The following is an 18,508-nucleotide window of genomic DNA, read 5'->3' on the forward strand; positions in this document are numbered from 1 at the left end:
CCTCCTCCTGTGGCTTATTGCGTTTTGTAGCCTTTAGCCAGGTGCTGCAGGTCTTGGGAAGAGCTTCGTGGTACCCACGTGCCATGGTGTGTGTAGTAGGTGCTCTGCGTAAGGTGTATTGCAGGGTGCCTGTGGTGACAGGGAGCTGGGCATGACCAACGGGATCTTTCTTCATGGTTTTAGGATTAAAATGGGAGGTTTTGTTCATGGTGGCTTGGGGTGGTGGTGCTCAGCTCTGCCAGGTCTATGCATGCAGCATCCCTGTGCCCATTGCGCTCTGATTTTGTGTGTGCTATGAGCAACAAGACCCACAGCACAAAAAACCTGCCCCTGACCTCCCAGCCACTTCTCACATCATTCCCCCCTCCTTGTGCCGCTGCTGCAGCCAGGTCCCTGGCTGTGCAAAAATGCAGGGGCTGACGTAGAATACACATATTTTTCACCAAGTAAGCTTTCGGCTTCATCAGGTTCTCCGCGTGGCACTGCGGGCACGGATTTGCATTGACACGAGGGAAATGTGACGTGGGGACAAATGACCAAGGCTGGCACAGGGTACAGAAGAGGTCCCTGGTCCTTCATGCATGCAGCGAGTGTGACACGCAAGAGGGAGAAGCTGCTCTCCCCGCAACAGGGTGAGAGCCCAGCAGTGCTCTGACAGCTGCGAATGGGAAGGAGAAGTGACTCCGCTCTCTGGGACGAGCGAAAAGTGTTTGCCTAAGCTAGAATTTCACAGGAAAATTGGGGTTAATAACCTCCAATTCGTGGCGACGCTGGGAATATTAGCTTCACTTTTTTTTTTTCTCTGTCCCTTCTAATTTTGCTGGGCACCACTCACCGAGGTGCCCCAGCTGCAGTCACTCCCTGATGCTGCACAGGACCAGGCTCAGAGCTGTTGTCTTCCAGCAAGCCAAGCAATGCCACTCTGGGAAAAAAACACATTTGCTCCCAAGCTTTCTTCTTGTCTCTGAGCTCCAACCAAAACCTGATTAGCTTCCCGGTCCCCCTGCACTGCAGACAGTGTTTGTGCAGCTTTTATTACCTGAGCTGCTGTGGGAAAGGAAATTCAGCACCGCTGGTGAACCACGCATCTCTCCGGAACATCTCCAGCGGCCGCCTGTTTCTCCTTCTGCTCGCATCCAGGCCGACTCTGCAGGAAGAGAGGCAGACTCCTCTTGCAAGTCACAGAAGGACGCCTTTCTCTCCCATCCCTATCTGTCCTTTTCAGATTCTCATGGCTGGCACCGCCGTGGTGCGTGTTGACGCAGCCCCTTTTGTCGGTGGCTGGGGTAGGTGCCATCTGGAGCCATCATCTCAGCGTGATGGATGGGGTCATAGGTGATGCGACGCCGACACCTGCTTATCTTTCTGTGCCCGGTTACCCCAACCTAGACACATTCATCCGTTTGCAGAGGCTTCTCAGCATCTGCTCTTGGTTACTGCAGTGTGCATGGAGCACGCGGGCTGGCCGAGGTGAAGCTGAGCCCATTGGAGGAGGTCAAGTTTATGAGGTCTAAGCATGCTGCTGCATTGCTTTGTAATTACACCAGCCTCTCTAGTCTTGAAGAAGCAACTAGTATTAATGCGTTCATTCCCCTGGAAAAGAAGGGCTGGGAATTCCTTTTGCTTTGTAAAACCAGGGACTTCAGGGTGGAATGTGGTCCCAGCTCTGGGGCCGTGACACTCTGCTCAGGGATAGCTCAGTGCTCACGTCTCCTTTCTACACCGCATAAACCAAGCTATGCTGGTTGGATTATCTGTTTTGTTCTTGTACACACTGTATGTACATTATATTATTGAAAACCTCACACATAGGCACACTCAACACCTTTTTGTGGACCACAGAATAACACGCAGGACCTTCTCTGTGCAGAGCAGAAATCCTCAGCGGGCTGTTGAGCTGCAGTCTCTAAAAATCAACTCTTTCTCAGGGCAAAAAAATGTCTTGAAACACCTTTGTATAACTTTTATATACAGGGACATATGAAGGCATGTTCTTCCATGCATAGAGCTGGAGGCAGTCCCGCATTTGTCTGGGGCTCCTGGGTTCTGGCAGGCTGCTTCACGACGAAAGGCTCCGACTGTGTCTGCTTTGCAGGTGCCATACACTAGGTGTCTACAGGCACAGACTTCCCACCAAGGCCTGTTGTGTGGCCAAGAAACCCAGATGTCCACAGCGTATGCACGTGGTGGCTGCCCATGGCAGGCACAGTAAGTTTTATCTCTGTGTCTGCACAGTCTGTGTGCATATCTCATTGCCCCGTTGAGGGATGCTAAGGGGTTGTACAAATCAACCTAGGCATGTATAGGCGCCTTGGGGTCAAAATGGGGATCTAGAAGTAGTCCTGTGGTCATGCAGTGAACACAAAAATCCACAAACTCACCATCACGGTTTATGTGGGACCTCCAGCTGGGGGGATCTCTTGGTAAGGGTGTCTCTTACAGACAGTGCCTCCCTGGCAATAAGATGAAAAAAAAAAAAGAATGGGCCATGCCCTCTGAAGGCCTCTAGCAGAAAATCTCATCTTTGGGAGTATTTATTGTAACTTTTTACAATACGTCAAGACTCATAAAAGAGCCAACCACATGAACAGGAGCAGCTTTATGGGCCAGTGGAGACTATTTCTTATTTGCTTGATCTCCTGCAAGTCAGACTCTCTTTTCTGCCTTTGATCACACTTTAATCCTCTCACTTTTCTTGCCAGGCCATGGTTAATCACGACCCATCGGTGACAGCATTTGTAAAAGCTTGTCCCTGGTCCTGCCGGGGATTGAGCGCTGAGCATCGTGGATACTGGCAGCAACCTTCAGACGTGTGGATGAAAGGAGATCTGTGTGGGGCACGCTGGACGAGGGTTAAGTTGTCCTGAAGGGAGGGCATTAACAGACCTTCAAGGTCATGTCCTGTCTCCGGAGCTGAGCGCCTGGACTGAAACATCTCCTTTGAGATGACAGTGCTGGCGCTGCATAAATGAGACTGAGGAAGCCCTGAGCGCCAGCCCCAGTCCTTTCCACAAACTGAACTCCACATCCCTATCTCCATGCACTATCTTTCCCCTTCTCAATGTCTCTGCTTCCTCCCAGCCCTTCTCTTTAATCTACTTAATTTTTCTTTTATTTTCTTGTTTTTCCCCTGCCCTATTTACTGTGTCTCATATTGCACTATCCTTCCTCTTTCTTTCACTCCCCTTTGCACTCTGACCTCGTAGCCATGTGGCCATCCCTTCTCTGATGTCGATCCCTCTTTGTCTTCATTCATTCTCATCTCCTCTCCCTCCCACATCCTTCTCCCAATCTGTCCGGGGCTCTGTTCCTGTTGCAGACACTATCTCAGCTCTGGAACAGCACATGACACTCCTGGCAGTCATTTTGAGCTTGGCTGCTGTCCCCAAGTTGTCTAAGGTTCTTGGGAGAGTGATGAGAAGCTGCTGTGTGCCCTCAAAGTCACAGCTAATTGCATTAGCTCCAGATCACGTAATTCCCAGAGATGACAGCTGCCAAATTTAGGAGCACAAGTGAGGTCTTACAGAAGATGATGGGGATGGTGTGCTGGTTTCAGCATAAAGGAAATCCTGGGTGCCATCAGAGGCATTGCTGGTTGACTTTCCCTCTTATTCTGAGGCTCTGTTTTTATTATCAGTCCATTCTCCAGCCTGGCATTGCCCAGCATCCCCATTGAAAATGTAGGGTACATAGGAGTCTCAGTCTAAACTCTAAGGGGTTGTGGGGTGCCTGGTGGTGTACCTGTGCATGAATATGGCCCCTTGAGCATCAGGAAAGCAGGACAGAAGCAAGCTGGACACCTTGTATTGCTTCACACTGGTCTCAGGACTGATCTTCAGCAGAGAGTGCAGACGTCTCACTGCTTTTGTTCTTCTCCCTGTTTCTCTGGCGGTCTTTGACAACAAATCCGTGCTTCCAAATGATCTCCAAACCCCAAACACTTTCATCAGAGGCATTCTTGCATGATATTATATCCCTGAATTTGCAGAAGATAGGAGAAATACGATGAAATTCATCCACCTCCATCAAAACCTTGGGGTTCTTTGGACTAATTCCATACCCCTCTCCCTGTTTCCTTGATACTTTTCCTTGATACTGAAGCCACAACTGGGAGCTTTTCTTCTGTAGCCAGTCTTGCACATCAGTTGTTGTTCTTGTCCCCACTGGTGGAGGATATTAACAATCCATGAACTTGAGAACATGGCCTTCTCTGGGGAGGTCACACAGCAAGGTTCGCACAAGGTGGTGTCCTTTTTCTTCAAGATCACTGATGATTGTTCTGTCTGAAGCGTTTCTCTAACACAAGAGTGAAACAGGCATCTGCGATGCAACAGGAGCTCTAAACTCAGTTCTTGCAGTGTTGCAACAAAGCCTGTGATCAGCCCGTCCCTGTAGCTTGAGGGCAAAAATGTCACAGCTGGAGTGTTTGGGAATAAGGCAGGATTTTACCTCATGAGCTCTCACACAGCTCTGTTTCAGTTTATCTCCATCCCAGATATGAGTTCGCACCCAAGTATCTCGAAATCCTGTGGTTTAATTTGGGCACGGAAGAGACAAGAATATTAAGAGACAGAAATTAAATATAGCTCTTGGCCATCTGATTGCATGGCTTTTCTTCTTCTCTGGGCTTATGTTCTTCCCTCTGGAGGAGCCCAGAAGCGATCTCTTAGCTAGTTTAGCTCTGGTCCCACGGGAGGACCCAGGAGAACTGGTAAGCCTGGTAAATCAGTTGAGGTCAGTGGAGGGATGTTTGGTGTGAACACACTTGAAGCGGTGTGCTGTGTGGGTCTTCACACCTCATTTCTATTCAATTGCCCTGTTTGGAGTCTACTGCAAAAAAAAAAAATGTTTGCAGGACACAGCACTCCTCCAGAGGATGTTTTTAGATAGCACGGTTCGTGTTCATGTTCACCACAAGGCTCTGAAAGGTCAGTTAATCTCGTCAGAGGAGGGAAGTATAAGATAGGGTCTGTGTGTTCAGGCAGAAGAGCTCAGAGTTCATTAATTATTGCTGCGTGTAGAGCAGTTGCATCTGCTGGATGGTTGCATCTGCAACCCAGGGAGATTACGGCTGAGATACACGAAGCCACCTAACAGATTTAAGAGAAACAAAACAAAACAAAAAACCCCACAAGCAACCCCCTCCTGCTAGTTTGAAGGAAAATGATGTTAAATCCCCTAATCGGCTCTGAGACGGAGCTCTGAGCAACATGTTCAAGGTCACGCAGGGAGGCTGTCACAAGGGGATGCTAACCCAGATCTGTGGGGCCCTGAGCGTGCAGCATCCTCTGTTCACCTGGCTTAGGGCACAGGTAATCCCCCCGAGTGGGATGGGTGATACCCAGACCAGCCATCTGCATGGGCAGCCCCTCCAGGGGAATAAACATCCACTCGTGGCCCAGCTGAGAAGAGAAAAAAATAAGCAATAATAAAAAAAAAAGACCCCGAATGGCTAAATCTAAGGAAAATGCACACGAGAAATTGTCTTAGCTCTCTGGGTAGAAGGTGGGAAAAAAAGGTCTGGACTGAGCTGTTGGTCGCCGTGAATGCCGCTATCATGACTCCCCCGTCTTCAAGCCAGACGGCTCAAGTCTGTGCTAATCCCCCTTCCATGCATAAGCCTTCCCAAATCCCTTGGTTTGCAGTCCCCGGGTGGTGAGCGATCACCCTTGTTAGGGAAGGAAGCCACAAGGAACAGATTTTGAAGGGCGCTCAATGGCACTTGCATGTTTTTGTCGCTGAAAACTTGCACCCAGGGCTCTCCGATCAATGATCGTAGGCACAATTGCTGCTGCAAGGTATAAATTACTGATTTTGGTTATGCAGAGAGGACCAGGGATATAAATACCCCGGTGGATGCAGTTGTGGAAACCAAGCTCTGGCTATGTGTTCACAGCCAGGGCAGGGGACAGGGATGCTCGGCGTGAAGCATCATGAAGGTGACTCCCAGTTCTCCCCACAACTAATAGCTGCAAACTGATGCAGCAGATTCCTTCCAGCACGAAGCAGGCTGAGGGATGCCGGCAGTGCTCGGAGGTGATCCGAGGGCATTTCGTGCCAGGGGGTTTCAATCAGTGCCTACTGTGCTGTAAACGGAGAGGGAGCCGTTCAGCAGCTGTATCATGCGCTGGGAGGCGAGGCTGGTGTGCTAGATGCTGCCACAGCCTCTTGGTTCACGGGGAAGGTCAGTCAGTGTAGTTTATTCTGCATTAATTCACCAGGGATATAAGAGAGCCTGCTTACTGTATCCCTTTTTCTCAAGGGTATTCACGAACGTTTGAGAAATACCATGAGATCCTCTGGTAGGGACTGAATCCTCCCAAGCTGGCACTGCCAGCTGAATTATAAACAGGAACACAGAAAACTGAGTTTATAAGGGAGAGGTTTTTAATGCAGTTTTGGGGAAGGGAGCTCTGAAGTGGTTTTTGAGCCACGACGGGCAGATTTCAGAGGGTTCATTAAGTGTTCAGAGCTTGGCTCTTCGCTGGCGACACACAAGCTTTCGGGATATTTGCTGATGAACTGAATGCACCCAGTTTGCCTCCGAGAATTTTCGGTCTCCCACTGAGCCAGATTTCACGTCTGAAAAGCCTTTCTCGTGTGCTCAGATGGCTCAGCTTCTGGCTGAGGCTGAGCTGCGAAGAAACTGTGAAGGGAGAAGCAAGGTAACGGATCGGTTTAGGAAGAGCCCCACGAAGCAGAGGCAGCATGCTGGGGAGGGAAGGCTCAGTTTGCTTTCCAGGTCAGCTCTGATTTAACTTGTCATCATCTGAGCTTGGGCAGCCCCGGTAAAGACATCACCGTCTTAGCCAGGCTGCGACTTGTTGGTGTCTTGTGTCTCCCAGTGCCATCTGGACCAAGTTTAGCTGAATACCTCCAGGGGTTTCAAGCGGGCTGGAGATTGGTTGGGCAAAGCTTCAGAGAAACCTCATCTCGGGCTTTGATGAGCTATGCTCGGAAAGGAAATCCCACGGCTTGCAAAACCCCAATACCTTTACGAGTGCCGCAGTCATGTCATGTGGGCAAGCTGGCAGAGCCAACTTGTGTGCCTCAATCTGCCCAGCCAACCTCTCCAGGAACGTGGAGCATCTCGTGTTGGCAGAGGAGGAGGGATACTGAAAAAGGGATAGACCCAACAAATCTGAATGCTGCCGGGTGGGAGGTGTGGAGCCCGTGCCCAGGAACGGATTGGGATTATGGCTTCTGTTGTGAGCTGAACCAAGCTTGGGTTCGGCCTCTTGTGAGCTTTGGAGAAGTCATGGGCAAGCTGTACAGCCTCACCTAAATGCAAAAATTGCTCTTTCTGTCCATAGGAAGCTAAACTCATACTGCATCCGGGATGGACAGACCTAATATTTAACTCTTTAATTCTTTAGCCTGAGCCTTAGCTTTGGAGAGAGCACAGATGTTGACTTCCGAATTTCTCTATCCGCCCTCAGTTCTGCTTTTGAATCTTGGCTTCTTTTTCAGCCTGGCACCCCCTGCCTGCCTGACTCCAGCCAGAGCCACAGAGATTTCACTGGGCACGGTGGCTGTTTCAAGGCCCAAAGCAAACAAACAAACAAAACCCAAATCTCTCTTGCTTCGCTGCTGCTGCTCACTTCTGAGCGAGAAGCCAGGCTGCAAGGCACTCCATCCTTTTCTCGGTCCTATACACTCCCTTGCTGACCTGGACCTCACTCTTCCCTCCATTTAACTGTTTTCCAAATTGCCCTTTCCTCTCTCACTACGAGCATCACTGACTGTTGGTGTCCTTATGATCTGGTTTGGGCACCAAATCTCCCCTCAGTTCTTGTATGCAGTCCCCGTAGGACCTGCTGTGGCTGCAGCCCTGCCTTTGGCTTGCAGGCAGCGCTGGCTGCTGGCCAAAAACTCACCCCGAGTCCGGCATCACTGGGACAAACTGCCAGAAACGATCCTCAGATATGTCTGGCCTTAAGTGAATTCAGTGCTCTTGATGGATTAATTTCAGAGCTAAAGGCAGATAGAGATATGGAGAACCATAATTACCTCTCCCCCACACTTCCCCTGAGCCTGCACATGCTTTTTGCATGGCAGAGAGTTTCTTAGTGGTTAAACTCCTGCTCCACTGCCTATTGAACTAAAAAAATAATAAAAAAAGGAAGAAATGTTCAGGGCATCACTGCACAGATAAGAAATAAAACAAAATGGAAAGAAAGCCTGCACCTACATCGCTACTTCCAGCTGGAAGTCACACCATAAAACTCCATAAAGCTTGCTCATTTGTGTGTCTGGACACCCTGTAGAAGTGGCTTAGTGGTTAATTTGGGGTATCCAGACCCAATCTGTGTTTCCACCGTGAGATTTGAAAAGTGGAGAGAAACTGAGGGAGACTTGATGGGCTGAAGAACTCCCGGGGGAGAGGGACCAGGCAGACCGATGCGTTCAGCTGCTTCCCCCGGGGGAAAACGCCCTGCTCTTCTTCACCAAGGTCTGAATTCCTTCTCCGTGGCCTGAATTCCTCTCCTTAGGACAAACATCTGTCTGGGGCACCAACCTCCTTGCTAGTCATAGGAACGTGGCACCAAGCTTGGTGCATGTCCAGGTGACCTCGCCGACCTGTCTCCAGGCTGCTGGGAGAGCGAGGTGCTGGTGCAGGCAGCTCTCCTCCCAGGCACACGGCTGGTTTTAGAAGCAAGCAGAGGGTGTGCTAATTAGAAACAGGGCACGAGCCATCCGGGTGGGTTTCGAGTGTCGCTCCTTTCATCGGGACTCAGATGGAAAAGGAGCTCCCTGGCTGGGGAGCAGCTCCCTTTGCCGGGAGGAACAAAAGTCCTGCAAAGAGAGCTGAGAACAGAGCACTGGCTCTAGAGGCAAATAAAGGCCACTTGGGTTTTATCAGCTCTGCAGAGGGAGGAGGAGAAAGCTGGAGCTGGTGGTGTAATCCCATGGGTACCAAGAGAACCTGGTCCTTGGCATCAGGGCAGGACACCTCATGCCCTGGGACCAGGCAGGAGGATGCTCCCATTCCACCCCAGCCCATCTGGGGAATGCCTGGGTATCACAAAAAGAGGACGGAACATTAGCTTAAATTCCCACGATTTTCAGGTGTCTGTCTGGGTAGAGAAGTGGCTGTCTGTCTGGGTAGAGAAGATAGCTTTGTCTATGGCCCTTTGAAGTCGGTGGGAAACTCGTGTTACTTCGGGAGGCTCCGGGCAATACGTTGAGCGATTTTTTTGCAGCAACATTGGGTGAGTTTTGTTTCCACCCCAGCAAGCATCCCCTCCTGCTGCAAAAGCCAGCATCTACCCATCCCTCCCTCCTTCCCCCACGGTGCCTTCTGCTCTTTCTTTCATACTGACCATGTGAGTCCTATTAAAGTCTCCAATTTCCCCCAGTGGTGCCCGCAGGGGGGTTCCAAACAGACAATTTTCAGCCTTGTGGTTGTTAGGAAATTTGTTGGCAGGCCCCACGGAGGAAAATGGTGAGAAAGAAATTCAGCCCTCGCACCCAAACCTTCTCGGTGAAGGGTTTGGTGCCTGGATCAGGAGAGGGTGGCAGCTCCCAGAGGCAGCTCTGGTGAGAAAGGATGAGGAATAGAAAGTCTTGGGGAGCTAAATGGGGGTTGTGCTCCTTCACAGTGTGAGTTATCCTTGATTTATCACATTCTGGATTAAAAAAAGCAATTAAATTCTCCTAATAGACACAGGTAGACAAACGATGAGCGGGTAAGGCAGCATCTCCTGCCTTTTGTATCCCATCCCATCAAGCTGGTACCTTTCCCGAGCCCTTGCTTCACTTCGTGCTGAACAATGGGGTGGGATGGACTCCAGCTGGTTGCCTTCGGATGTGTCCCCTGCTCCGTCCCCATCCTCTCCCCCGTCCCCCATAACTCTGAGCCTCATAGCCCCTCTTGCCTCCTTGCTCTAAAAAAAAAAAACAAACACCCAAAGGAGATAAAAAAGAAATCCGAATTGGAGAAAAGTGACCTGAAGTTTCCCATGCAGAGAAGCAAGCAGCTCGGCAGCCTCCTTTCTGCCAGTGGAATCAGAAAAGCAGTCTTCTTTTTTTTTTTTTTTTTTTTTTTTTGTAGGAGAGTGCATATCAGCACTTAGGAAAGGGAAATAAATTATGAGGAGTGGAGCTGGAGGCAGAAATCATCTCCTGGCAAAGGGGAATGAAGCCTGCAGCTCCATTTAGTTAATATGTTTTCACGAAGCGGGTGTGCTTGAGCGTTTTATATGAGCTCCTAAGCTGGCTGACAGTGTTTGCAGGGAGTTTCAGGAGGTGGGACCACGGAGGGTAAGTCAGTCGGAGAGCAGGTGTTATTTCTAAAACAAAGATTATGGTTTACGGAGTTGCAATTACAGAGTCTTTCCAGCAATGTTATTGCTGCCGCTTTTGGCTGCTGCATTCAGGCAATGTTTGGGTTTCATTTCGGAGGAGAAATTGATGATGCAGTTATTATCCCTTTGATGAAATCCCACTCTCACACAAAGGATGCATAAAGTTCTGTTCCCTGAATGTATTTAGCGATCAGACAACAGGAAAAAACTTGCTTGTGGTTCCTTTTTCTCGTTAGCACTTTGCTTAAATCTTCCCCTCTGCTCTTCCAATGGATCCCAGACCGATTTCGGTACGTTTGCCTCTGGCAAAAGATCCCAGACCAAAAGATCCATCACATCCCCAGTGTCTGAGCCCACGTTCCATGCAATCCAGACCCCGGTGCTGTGCCACGGGGCTATTATTCCTGATTGAATTGAATTCCTAATTATTCCTTCCTGCAAAAGGACTTCATTTGGGGCATTGTCCTCTATTGCTCCTTTGCTCCCCTGCCCATGTCATGAGCAAAGAGCAGTTTTCAAGCCTGCCAAATTTAATGAGGTTTCAGTCAACCTTCAATATTCTTTACAGAGCCTTCCAGGAAGGGAACTCATAGCTGATGTTCACCAGAGCAGATGTTATTTACAGAGTGTCATTACATGCAGAGAGTTTCTAAATTATCTGTTATTTAGGGGGAGATTTTCAGGCAGATGTTTTTTATGGGCCTGATCCTGCTGTGCTCGCATGGAGTAGCTCCCACACTTACAGTCTGGGGAGGGGAGGACAGCAAGGTCTGGCTTTGGTGGTTCTAGACCCCGACTTTTGGGGAAAACAGACCCAATTCTTGAGCTTTCAGCCCACGTCGGAGCACTCGCATCCCACTGAGGCTTGGCAACACACAACCCAAGGGGAACAGGAGTGGAAGGACAAAGAGGTGGGCAATATCCTGCACACTGCTGCCTGCAGAAAGCTTCGAGGAAGGAGCATTAAGCAGATCCCCATCTAGTTTGCTTGCTTCTAGGTTACTAGAATTAGAGCTTAAAGCATGCTGTGAATACTCAGGCAAGAAGAGCTCTGCCTGTCCGTGCCGGCACCACAGGAACTCTGTTGCTGGCAGTCAAATCCCCACAGCTCCCAGGAGTTTTGCCAGCTGCAGTCTGCTCTTGTTTAATAGAGACCTGAAGGTGCCTGAAAAATCCTAAGCAAAGCCCAGTTCCTGATGGCTGACCATATCAGGAACACAGTTCCAGCTCGACGGCACCAAACCTCCCGGCTGATAATGGAGCTTCCCCATGCATTCGGGTGGAAAAGTAGAAACCAGATTGAAATAAAGATGCTACCTGCCTCTGCCAGGCTTGGCGAGCTGGTTCACTGCATTATGCACAGGGGCACACAGCCTATCTTCAACGCATCTGGCCTCTGCGGCTGTAGTTACTCCATTGGAGCATGTCTGGCCAGAGATTAAATAGCTGGATACTGGGCTAATGCATTATGCTGGCTTCTAACTCCTACCTGCCAGCTGCTTTCTGAGTCTTATGCAGATCAAAGGCAAAGAAAAGAAAGAAAAGTTGTTTTTTTTTTTTTTGTTTTTTTTTTTTTATGTGTTCTTAGCCCCTAGGTGAAGAAGTTGGGCCACATCATATAATCGACCCGACTATGATTTGACCTCAGTGGGATCAAGTGTGCAAGAGAAAGCTAAGGCTGCCCGCAAGTATGAATACAGAATCAGGCTCTGGGTCCTTCCTCTAGGTTTTGATAAGGACCAGCCAAATGTTATCAGTCTTTATATATATATATATATATATGTATATATGTATATATTTGTGTTTATTACAGTTGCTTTTAGCAGCAAACCAACTTTTTGTTTGTTTGCTTTCAAAAGAATCTCTTTCAAAAGAGATTGCTTGTATTTCTATCAAAAACAAAAAAGAGGAAAGAATTAAAAAGAAGGAAAGAAGAATACAGGGAAAGGAAAGATACCAGCATGTCTAACGTTCCTGTTGCTGATATCCATTCTTGCTCTGTGGTTTTCAGCAAATCCCTTTTCCTCCTTCTGCTTTCCGTAACCCCCTTTTAAAAATACCACTGCCCTGGAGAGGTCTTACGAAGCCTGGATTATCTCGTAGAATATTCTGACATGTTGTGATGTTTTCATAGGACACGATTATTCCACACTTCTGCAGTCCATGGAGAAGAATGGGAATTTCTGGACAGCAAAGCTTTTGAGATAAAAGCTTTGGGACCAACACTCTAACTTTGAAGCCCACTTGCTTAAAAGCAAACTACCAGGTAGAACCAAAACCAAACCAGCCTCGCACTTTCCTGCTGATGCCCCAAGGCCAAGGAACCATTTCCACTGACCCATCTGTTGCACAGCTCCACTTCCAGTTCCCCTTCTGGCTCTGTGGTCCCAAGCTGAGCTCTTATCCCAAATTTCCCAGCCTCTGAGACACGCACAGCCTTTGTACATCAAATCAAGGCAGCCCCTGACCTTGTCAAGCTTTTAGTGATGGGGTTATTGGTTGCAATGTTTTTTCTCTGACTGCCTGAGCTCTGCATTCTGCCCTTCTGCCAGCCTAGTAAGACGTATATCCCCTGTGCCCCGGTGACCTGGCCTCAGCACCTTTGCTGCAAAAAGCTTCCCAAGTATTGATCAGGAACATGATGAGGACGCTTCCCTGGCAGCCCGTCCACGCGTACAACACGTCCATGCACACACATTGACATGCAAGATTTCCATTCCTGGTCTTAACCTAGGCATTTACGATTCCTCTCGCGCTCCTTGTGCTTTCTTCTTAAAGAAGGCAAATAAAAGTGTGAATAATCAATTTCCTAACTGGAATTAAAAATGGCTCCAGTTAAAATAAGGCAAAGCGTGAACCAGCATGTAAAGTAGGATAGAGAGGTTATCTGAGCACCGATTAGTATCCTGCTCATGTCGGAGAACAATTAACGTGTGCATGAGAACGATTAAGCAGAAGGTAAATTACAGTAAATGCCCCAGTTCAGCAAAGCAGGGCTGCTTGTGGACAGGCTGGTGTGATAGCTTTTATGGCTCACTTGAAACAGGGCAACTACTGCCGGGAAGGATGTGGTTGCTGAGGACAGGGCGGTAGGGATCCAGTCTTATCTCGGGCTCTTATCAGAGATCGAGCTGCTCATTCTGAATAAAGGAGGAATTGGGAAGGGATTTATGTGCTCTTTACAGGAGGCTGTAAGTCTTCCTGCTTCATGTCAGTTCATGGGCTCAGCTGCTGGACCAGGAGCTGGGAATGGGGTTTTGTGGCTTGTGGGACTCACTGACCTATGTGTCCTGGGGTGAATCTTTCCCTTTGGAAAGGAAAGCCTCTCCTGGGCGTAGCAATGAGGATAATTCCTCCTTGTTGGCTTGGTATGCTCTTTGAAATCTTCTTGTGGAGACTGTTAGACTAATGGGAAATGTAGTGGCACCTTCTTGGGATGCTGGGGATGGAGACTCTGAATGTCCCCAGACCTGGTGCAGAGCTGCTGCCACGGGCTGCAAAGTGGCCAATTTGGGGCAGCATAAGCCTAACAGCAAAGCAGAAAATGTTGCAACAGGAGGGGTTTGGCTGTTTCTCCACATGGAAGATTTCCAAGATCTCTCCAGTGAGCCAGCATAATGGATTTTGAAGGTGATCTCAAATTTAAGAGGGACTCTGCTCATTAAAGTCTCCATAGCCAGTACAGCAAATCACAGCAGACACCTTCCAGGAGTTTTGACAACAGACATCAACCATCAACAAGGATAAAATAAGGACGAGTCAAAGGCTAGTATTGATTCTGGGAGCCTTCGAATTAAATCCTTGTTGGCCCACTCAGCACGGGGAGCTCAGGCCAGTTGCAGAACCCCTGCGCTGTATGGCTGTAAGGCTTAGTGATATATAGCCATTAAAAAAAAAAAAAAAAGAGTAAAAAGAAGAAATACAAGGGGAAAACAAGGTTTATTCCTGCTGTAGTCAATAAACAGAGAAAAGGGGATAGAAACAAAGGGATAGGGGGAAAATCGTGTGTAGGGAGGAGAGCCCACCTCTGATATTTGTCATGAAAGAGGGTTATAAAAGAAGTGTAATGAACAGACCACTTTAAAAAAGAAGCATTAAGAAGCAATAAGAAGTGAGACCCTAATTCTTAAGCATAAAAGTTTTCCTAATGAGGGCTTTGTATGCAGTGAAAATATTATCTCAGTGCTGTCAGATAATTTTAAGGTAAAAACCTACAAAGTTTGGCATGTTTTAAAGAAAAGACAAGATTTTGTAGAGTCTCCCCCCGTTTTTTTTTCTCATTTGGAATTAAAATGTTCCTCTGCAGGTCTGGAAAACTCTGTCAGTAGTATGGCTCAAAACTAACAGAGTAAGACCCTGCATCCAGCTGAAATCCCACAGCCCGGCCTTACTGTCCCAGCAGAGAGATGTTCAGAAAGCGACTGCATGCCAGCACTGCAAATAGGTTAAATCCAGGTGCACAACCTGCAATTTCACACCCTGATTGTTTGCAAGTTTCTCGTCATTTTTGTCTCATTAGGGTGCACTTAGGGAAGTCCCCTGTCCAGGTGCTGTCCTCTTCCACAGGTCTAACATGAGCTGCATGACTTTCTGGAAGTGAGGTGTGCCTTTTCCCTCTTTCCAGCAATTAGTAAATCTCCTTTTCTTTGCTGCTTTTGAAGTTCACATTCAAATGCCATCAATATTCTGTCAAGGGGGAGTTGCTGTATGACGAGTCTCACGTGGGCAGGCTTTTATAATAATTTTATATGGGGTCAAATGGCAACTGGGAAGGCTGTGGACCATCAAACTCGTGTAGTGACCTCTGTAATAAAGGTCTGCCATTTCCCTCCTGAGAGTCCCAGGGGAAGAGGAGGAAAAAACTAAAAAGTAAAAGAAAAAAATACAAACCAAAAAAAAAGTTCTTTCAAAATTCATGAAAGAGGAAAGCGAGGTTTTGTTGACATTCACGTTTGATGAAGAGCAAGCACGCAGGCAGGATGAGTTCCTCTGTAAGCAAACACTGCTCTGGGCTCTATTCCACCCATCCTGCCCCAATCAAGTGATGTAATTAACTCCTGGAGACTTCAAAGCACGGGCTGCAATAGCAGGGGGACGCGAGGTGAGGTGGCGGTGGAAGACGAGTGTCTCGGGGTAGCACTTTGTGGGTGGGAGAGGAGGGGGGAAATGTAAGATCTGCACAGTCAGGGCGGAAAGGAGCTCATTTCATCCTTCCCTATTCCCTTGAAGAAAGAAAGGGCAGGGGATGTTAAGTAGAGTCCATTGAATTAGATTAAGGGAGATTAGCCGTTCTGCTGCTGCTAGCCTGGGAGATCAGTTGACCAGTTTTTGCTAATTTTCCCTCTTGGGGTTCCGAGTTATCTGAGATTGATTGAAACCCTTGGAGCATTGTAACTGGGAGGGAACTGGCCCAGGCGCTGCAATTGTGAGCCCTGATGAGCTGCGTCTTGCTTAACGCCCCTTCGGTCAAAAAGCCCGTTTGCACTTGACATGGCTTGAAAGGTGCCCATTCAAAGAGGCTTTCTTCCATCCAGAAGTATTTATTTTGAATCCAGAGCCAAGTCTGAATGAGTTGTTTCAGCGGGTTGATCGGTGATGCTGTGGGCTTGGGGTACCCCATTGTGCCTATTGATCTAGGTAATGGAAAAAGGGATTTTAAGGTCGTCTTTGTCTGATAAGACTTTATTTCTTTTTCTTCTTTGTCTATTTTTTTAAATCAGGGAAATAGAAAAGATTCTATCTTTAATCATTTCACTTAGTTGTTGACACATGAAAGTTCTTCCAGAGTAAAGCAGAGCGTGAATTTAAAGGGAGAGAATTTTTCCAGAAGACAAGTCCTTAGGGAGGCGACGCTTCCACTGTTTTAATATAAGAAGATGAGCCCACGGTTAACGCTTTGGGCTGCAATTTAGGAGATCAAGGTACAATTCCCAGCTCTGGTGTAAAATATCCATGGCTTTTGATATATCCCCAAAGGTCTTATCAGTTGCCGACCGGGACCACTTACCCAAGCTTAATGTTGGTGTGAACTAGCTCAAACCAGAGGGTCGCTGTTCAGCAATAATATTGCAGCTCTTCAAGGAGCAGGATGAGTGCATTTGGGATTTTGGTCTTGAGACCCCTGTCCCCTATCTGTGACACGAGACAGTCCTTCCCTCTCTGCGTCTTTGCCCACTTGGTGTCTTCAAAACTCGAAAAGGTAGAGCAATGGCAGCAATGGTTGCTGATGAAGGCTGCCTTATAAAGGCTCTGCTTGAGGAAATTACTGAAGAGGAGTGTTTAAGGATGTTCTTTCTGCACCGGTTGGGCTCCCCTTCTTGCAGCAGCCTGGAGGAGGTGGTGGTTTCATCCAGGGGATGCTCAGGAGCACGTGGCTGGAGGCAGGGGGATTTCAAGCTGGTTTTTCTACTGAGCGTCTCCACTGGATAACTCCTCCCTCCTGAAACTTCCAGATTTTATTGCAAAGTAAAGGGTAAAACTGAAATCAAGAGCTTCTGAGACCTCTGCTCAAGACCCTGATGTCCTTCCCTGCCTCAGCTTCTCTGCCTTCACGCTCCGGATGGGGTCTTGCTGGATTTATAGGGTTGGCTGAAGTTCCCTCAGGTTTATCAGGTGCTTTGCAAGGAGAACAGATGGGACACACAGCAGGTTGCTCAGGATTTCTTGCCTTCCTTTGCAGCCTAAAACCAGCGTGCTTGGGTATGTCATTTGTGCCCGTGTTCAACATCTGATCCCAGCCATTGTACACAACCCTCCCAGTCACAATCTGGGCTCTGGGTGGTCTCCCTGTCCATCTGTCCCAGCCCGTAAGGAGGGAAGGCTCTGCTGGGACACTGATGGGGATGACCGGTCAATACCGATCCAGGAAGCCCTGCCAGTTAATCCTGGTCATCTCTGACTGTGAGATCCTATATTTGGAAGCCTACAGCCGCAGACAGAAATTGTTAAATCGATGCTCAGCAGGGCACCACAGATCCATTATGTCTTGTTTAACTGCCCCACGTTCTCCTTCCTGCAGCAACAACCTGACTATGCCTTCTGGAAATGCACAGAGAAATAGCACAGGGCAAGAAATATTGCAAATAAAATAAGGAGTTGACTGGACTAAGCTTTGCGAGCAGAATAAATAATTTGCTTTGGTGCTATCTGGAAAAAAACTCTTAATGAGTAGCTGTTAGGAACATGTAATTTAATGGTGTATCTTTTTTGATTAAAAAAAAAGCAAATCAAAAAAACAGAAAGTCCCAATGATCTTGAGCGAAGCTATTACAAAGAATGTTTCTCTATACCGAAATACATCGTATTTCAGGAATATTTCTCTCTTAAGTCTCTGGTGAGCGATGCTGTGTGGCAGAGGATCACCCCTGGAACTCTAAGCAAAGTCCATTTGTGGAATCGTATGTGACAACAAAAATGAATTCATCAGGACCAGCAATCCTAATGAACGTGATATCCCTATCCTAATGAAAACCTTAAGGAGTTCTGTGGGGAATAGGGCTGGAGTGGTTTTCAATAACTGATAACCTCGTAAAATAAAACCAAAATAAAACAAAACAAGCAAATAAACAAACAAAAACCCACCAAAACAAATATTAACCATTTGCAAAAAGAAACATTTTTTTCTTCTTTGAATTTCTTTGTTACTTCCAACAAAGACAAGTGAGGGTTGATTTTATTCTTCCCCTCGCCCCCCCCCCACCCCTTTGTGGCTGCATGCATGTCTCTTTGATTTGGGCTGGCTGGCTGGATCATTAATTGAATATAGTGAGGTCTTTTCAGATCTTGGAAAGGGAAAAAAAAATTTAAAAAAAGCGTTTTCCAGCGCTGTTTGTATTCCCCATCCAAGGTTCAACAATCCACCCCGTCTGTTCCAGTGGGCTGGGACCACCTGAGTCTAGAAGTTTAGATCATATCCCTCTACATTAAACTCCACACATAATAGGTTGGCCACATGGGAAAATTTAAGGAAAATGAGATTTTATTAAAACCAGGAGACCGCCTGACTGCAGAGGGATATAATAACAGTGTTATGAGGTTCTTATCTCACATGAAAGTTTCACATTTCCCTGGTTTCCCTTCCTTTATGCTACTGTGGCCTCCCCCTCCCCCAGTTCCATATGGATGTGTACTTATTTAATGCAAATGCTAAAAAAGCAAAGCAATTAATAAGTAAACCATCCAAAATCTTTATTTCTATTTTT

The 18,508-nt window shown here is 47.6% G+C and overlaps 1 protein-coding gene across 12 annotated transcripts in view; it reads left to right on the forward strand.

Moving 5' to 3' along the window:
• PLXNA4 (plexin A4) overlaps positions 1-18,508 on the forward strand; it is a 425,098-nt gene that overhangs the window by 129,326 nt on the left and 277,264 nt on the right. The gene's annotated exons all lie outside the window — the stretch shown is intronic.

Source organism: Anser brachyrhynchus (assembly GCF_964034855.1).
Source record: "Anser brachyrhynchus genome assembly, chromosome: 1".
Taxonomy (NCBI): domain Eukaryota; kingdom Metazoa; phylum Chordata; class Aves; order Anseriformes; family Anatidae; genus Anser; species Anser brachyrhynchus.